Consider the following 5777-nt stretch of genomic DNA (forward strand, 5'->3'; position numbering starts at 1 on the left):
CTGTGGAAATGCAAACAAAAAAGACCTCCCTAGGTAGGTGTCAAATCCGACATGGACTTTGTATGCAGGCAGTTTATAGTGCGTGATTTAATTGGTAAATGATCTGTGGGACAAGGACAGGGCTACTGAAGACGGATACTGCGTGCTGCTATTTGTCAGGTCTTTACACAGACTGGGAGAGTTAGAGAGCTCAGTAAATAAATTGCTTGCCTTAGAATGGTGTTTAGTGCAATTAGTGTGATTTTAAAATCAGTTTTTAGGCTTAGTCTTTACAGTTTAAGAGATTTAAAAACTGTATGAACTCTGAATACACGTTATGTGATTTAGTATGTATCCCTAAGGAATAAGCCCTATCCCATCCCCCACCAACACCGAAGGCTCCTGGCAGCTAAACTCAAGCACTTGGATTGAGCAAGGGGAGTGTGATTTGGAGTGGGCGCTTGATCCTGCCTCTTCTTCAGTGCTGGTGAGCTTCGGCACTGGTGAACAGTAATACATTCGCCCAGTGCACCTGGGAGTCGGGGAAGGACGGTCAAAACAGAGCACTGCGAAAGTTAACTAGAGTTATAACTTGTCTGTTGCACATAACTCAAGTCCTGTCCATACTCAAAGTTCTTCCACAATTCATTGGGAGAGAATTCAGCTAACTGCAGTGCTAAGAACCATGGGATGTGCCCCCAGAAGCCGTCATACTGCACGTCAGTGAATACAGTGCCACCCTGGATGCAGAACTGAAGTATTATTTCAGTGTGGCCATTCTCACTCCAGGTAGACTAACTCCAGACCAGTAACTCACGTGTACGTAACTTAAGTGAAGTCTGCCATGAAGACATTCTGAGGGTAATGCTAAAGAGGAAGCTGACATTCTGAGGGTAATGCTAAAGAGGAAGCAGATCCTCAGCTGATGTAAATCACTGTAGCTCCATACAATTCAATAGGGCTCTACCAATTTACATCAGCTTAGGAATAACCATTGTTGGTGTTTTGTCACAATCCTGACTTGAATCAAGATCTTTCCTGTCTTCACCAAATGTATTTCTTCACAGGTCTGTATTATTTTTAAGACTTAACATTTATGTTCTGAAAGGGACATAACATAAACAATGTGCTTGGGTCATATTGTTCCTTGTACAAACGCAAAAAAACAATAAGGATTTTTTTTTCTTTTGATCATTTTGCTGACAGAATGCAGAGTTTGCAAGGAAGCATTTTGAGTCAAGAGTCATCTGATGAATTGACTGGTTGAGTTACTTTGTTAGAATGTAATAATCATTCTTTCCACCTCAGTCTATATGACTGCATGTTGGAGAAAAACAACCATTATTTTTTGTTCCCGTCACTATTTTACTTGAGATGGGCCCAAACTTAACCCCTGATCCTAACACACCCAAACTTCGGGGAAGTTTGTATCCTAATCCAAACATCATGGCTCAGCTCAATGTTCGCCTTATAATTATTTTGACCATTTGTTTAGTTTGATTGATAAGATAACACTGAAAAAAACCAACAGCAGAAAGAATTTCTAGCCTGTTTTGATCCTGGTTTAGAAGTGAGACTTAAACCAGATTTAAAAGCAATGGTTCCATTTTTAGCACCTTTACTGATCTTTACTAGTGTTTGTTCAATCTTTCATCCAAAGGTTTCAAAGCCTTTGTAACCAAAGAGGAGGAGAAGGAGGTGTATAATTATTACCAATGGGGATAGAGAGGGTAAGTGACTGGCTCAAGGTTGCAGGGCAGAACATCCGGGAATAGAACCTAACTGTCTCTATGAGGGTGACCGTTTTTGAAATGAAAGGTAAATGTGCCACACTCTCCATTGTTAACCAATCAACTCTCAAAATTGGCAGCTGACATTTCAGGATGGGATTCTCAAAGCAGCCAATGGGAGTTAGGCACCCAAATCCCAGTAAATTTCAGGAGGAGTTGGGTTTCTAACTTCCACTGATCCCTTTGACTATTTCCCCCTTTCATGTAATGTTTCCTGGGCCTTTTACAGAACTAAGCAACGTATATTTGATACATGGAAATCCTTTTTACACTTTACCCAGCAAACCGTACCAGCAAGTTCCTTTTAGCCCTACAACTCTGTAGTCCTGGTTACACACTAGAGAGAAACAGAACGCTGAATCAATTCCTTTGGATTACTCATTTCTGGAAGAAGCATAACCTTTGGTAATTGTTTCACCTTTGTAGGCACAAAGTGAAAACAGCAATTAAAAGGAAGCATGATCCTCCATTTATGGTGATGCATGAGGACCTCTGCTTTTCCTGAGTCACAAGAACTAAAACCGTGAATCATGGCTTCTTATCTATTATTACAGCAATGTGACTAGTGTTTATTGCAACCTCAATAAAGGCTTCAATAGCACCTCCTCGCAGGTGATCATGTTAACACAATGGCATGTTTAAATGGAAAATACATACTGGCAAACACTGAGGTGAAGTGTCTTTTCAGTTAGATTGGACCAGATCCCCACTGCTATAAATCAGATCCCTGACTTCAGTGGAGCCACCCCCATTTACATCAGCTGATGATCTGTCCCAACTGAGGACAGAAGTTCTCTTTGCAGGTTCCATTCCAGCTTCTACCAGAACTTTTGTCGTGGAAAACCAAGGGAACTCAAGGGAAAACAGAGCATGTGATGGGGCAGCTGCCACTCGCTGGCAAAGAGTTAATAGCAGCCCTTGGAGCAGTGGCACAGAACCCAGCCAATCAGAGGAAGGCTTAGAAGCTGCCAATCAGGGCCAGGCTGGGCCCTGTAAGAAGGGCTGCAGGGCAGAGAGGAGCCCAGTCTCTCTCTGGAGCTTGAGGGAGAAGGACTGGCAGCCTGTAGAGAGAAGGACCTGGGACAGAGCAGTGCTGGGCAGGGTCAGGGGAGCAAGCAGAACTCCAGCCTGGCTGGCTCCCAGGCGGAGGCCTTGACACAGGGGCCGAGTAGGTGCTGGGGCTACGGGGAAGTGGCCCAGGGAAAGCAGGTAGTGGCAGAGGGGAAAAAGAGGCAGTGAGCGGCTGCCAGCTATAAGGTCCCTGGGTCGGGGCCCAGAGTCGTGGGTGGACCTGGGCCCTGCCCCCTTTGCCCCACTGGCCGCCGAAGGAAATGGCCAGCCAAAGGACTGCCCCTGAGCGAGGGGCTGGACTAGGGGCTGCAGTTCGCCACTGCGGCAAAAGGCTGGGTGAAGGACTGCCAGTTCCCCCAGAAGTGGGGAGACGACGGAGTTGGGGCACAGCTGGAGGGCCGTGCCCTGAAGAGGATGCCGCTATCCAGGAGCAATGTGGGTCCCCACAGACAGTGGAGACGGTGGAGAAGCAGTGACGGAGGGTGAGACACCACAAGTGGAGGACGCCCTGCTGATGGACAGAGCTAATTCCCAGAGCAACCAGCAGGAGGCGCCACGGTGGTGAGCACAACCCATAACAGAGCACAGCTACAGTCCATTTCTCCACATCAGGGTGTTTGACTGGAAGATTATCAGCAGGGTGGCAGCTTGACAGTAAAGCTTGAAAGACATTTTTTCATTTGCCTCCAACAAGGGCAATCAGCTCAGTGCACAGGCGCTTAAATACGTGTTGACTTGCACCATACAAATCAGTGTCAGGAAAGAAGCTCAGCCTGTCTTATGAAACATGTACTTATTAATTGCTACAGCAAACAGTGCCAGTCAAGGAGCCGTACAGTACTGAGCTCCCATTAGACTTTCTGAAACTGATCCCTAGCTGGATGTGACCTGTCTTGTGCTGTCCCACCATTGCAAAGCAGTGATAAAGCAATGGATGGACCATGGCAGATGGGAATGTAACAGGGCAGCCTGCCCTTTTCAAGGCCCCGGAGGCCTGTGGCTGGCCAGCCCCACCCCACCACAGCTGAACAGGGTGTCGGACTGCAGAGGAAGAAAGCCCAGCAGTAAGGGGGTGAGTGAAGGAGTGTGGGTTGACAACTCCTTCCTGAGAGCCAGAGCCCTTTGTACTGGGCTGCCTGAGGAAATGACCCAGGGGATAGCAGAGACTCTTCTGCTGGAAGGACTTAGGGAAAGCATATGCAGCTGTCAGGTCTCTTTTGGCGAGGGTGTGGGGAAGGACGCTAGCCCAGGTCCAGTGGCCAATTGAGAGGGCCAGGGTTTGCGTGGGACTATTGTGGACTTCTGTAGCTAAGGTGGGAACAAAGAGGACTATGCACAGACCCTAATGAGAGGCTGTAGAGGACCCCTCGAGTCAAAGGAAGAAGGAATGTTGTGTGTCCTGATTGGGGTGGGGGAGAAGTATTGGTAGGGAGGAAGAAATACAGATAGGCCTGACATAAGGCCTGTGGACACTGGTACCCTGGAAGGTGTGGGACTAAGTCACTGAAGCAGTCTGGAAGGCATTTGTTGCTGAACTTCTTTTGCACAAACTATTTGTCAGATAATGGCAAATAAACAAACAAAACACCATTTAAAACAAATCACAAACTGTTCATGGACAAAGGACTAATTAATTGGATATTTTACTCACCGCACATCATTCAACCACATTTAGCCACAAGACTGTCACCAGATGTGCTGAAATTACCTCTGAGCCCATTTTCCCTGCCAGCTTGGGACTTCCAGAACCCTGTCTTGTTGAGTCAGACACATTAGCCTGCTGCAACACAGACCCAGAGTCTGGTCCACACCCCCAAAGCTACAGACTTAAATGAAAACAGCTCAGCAGGTTACCTATCTCCAGCACCCAGACACCCAGTTCCTAATGGGATCCAAACCGGAAATAAATCCGTTTTACTCTGTATAAAGCTTATACAGAGTAAATTCATAAATTGTCCGCCCTCTATAACACTGATAGAGAGATATGCACAGCTGTTTGCTCCCCCAGGTATTAATCACTTATTCTGGGTATATTAATAAACAAAAGTGATTTTATTAAGTATAAAAAGTAGGATTTAAGTGGTTTCAAGTTATAACAGACAGAACAAAGTCAGTCACCAAGCAAAATAAAGCAAAAACATGCAAGTCTAAGCCTGATACATTAAGAAACTGATTACAGATAATATCTCCCCCTCAGAGACGTTCCAATAAGATTCTTTCACAGACTAGACTCCTTCCTAGTCTGGGCCCAATCCTTTCCCCTGGTATAGTCCTTGTTAGTTCCAGCAAACATCTCCGGTGGTAACTCAAGGTTTTCTCATGACTGGCACCCCATTTTATAGCTTTGGAACAAGGCAGGAATCTTTTGTCTCTCTGGCTCCCCACCCCTCCTTCTAAATGGAAAAGTACCAGATTAAGATGGATTCCAGTGTCATGTGACATGGTCACATGTCACTGTAAAACGCCTAGTCTCCATTCTTCCTGGGTTGGCCTACACGTACACAAGAAGGCTTGCAGGTAAACAAACTGTTTACAACCAATTGTCCTAGTCAATGGGAGCCATCAAGATTCTAAACCACCATTAATGGCCCACACTTTGCATAATTACAATAGAACCTCAGAGTTATATGTCATATTTCTAGCTTCAGATACAAGAATGATACATGCATACAAATAGGAGGAATATATTCAGTAGGTTATAACCTTTCTTATGATACCTTACAAGAGATCTTTTGCATAAAGCATATTCCAGTTACATCATATTCACACTCATAAGCATATTTCCATAAAAAATATGGAGTGCAACATCACACCTATCTGCAGAGAATGGACAAAAATGGAGGTGTGGGGCTGCCAAATTTTGTGGACAACAGCAGAGCTCCAGCCCAGACTTCTCGAGTTTACCTACCTGTGTCCACGGGTAATCACTTAAGCATT

This window comes from Eretmochelys imbricata, chromosome 4, assembly GCF_965152235.1.
Source record: "Eretmochelys imbricata isolate rEreImb1 chromosome 4, rEreImb1.hap1, whole genome shotgun sequence".
NCBI lineage: Eukaryota > Metazoa > Chordata > Testudines > Cheloniidae > Eretmochelys > Eretmochelys imbricata.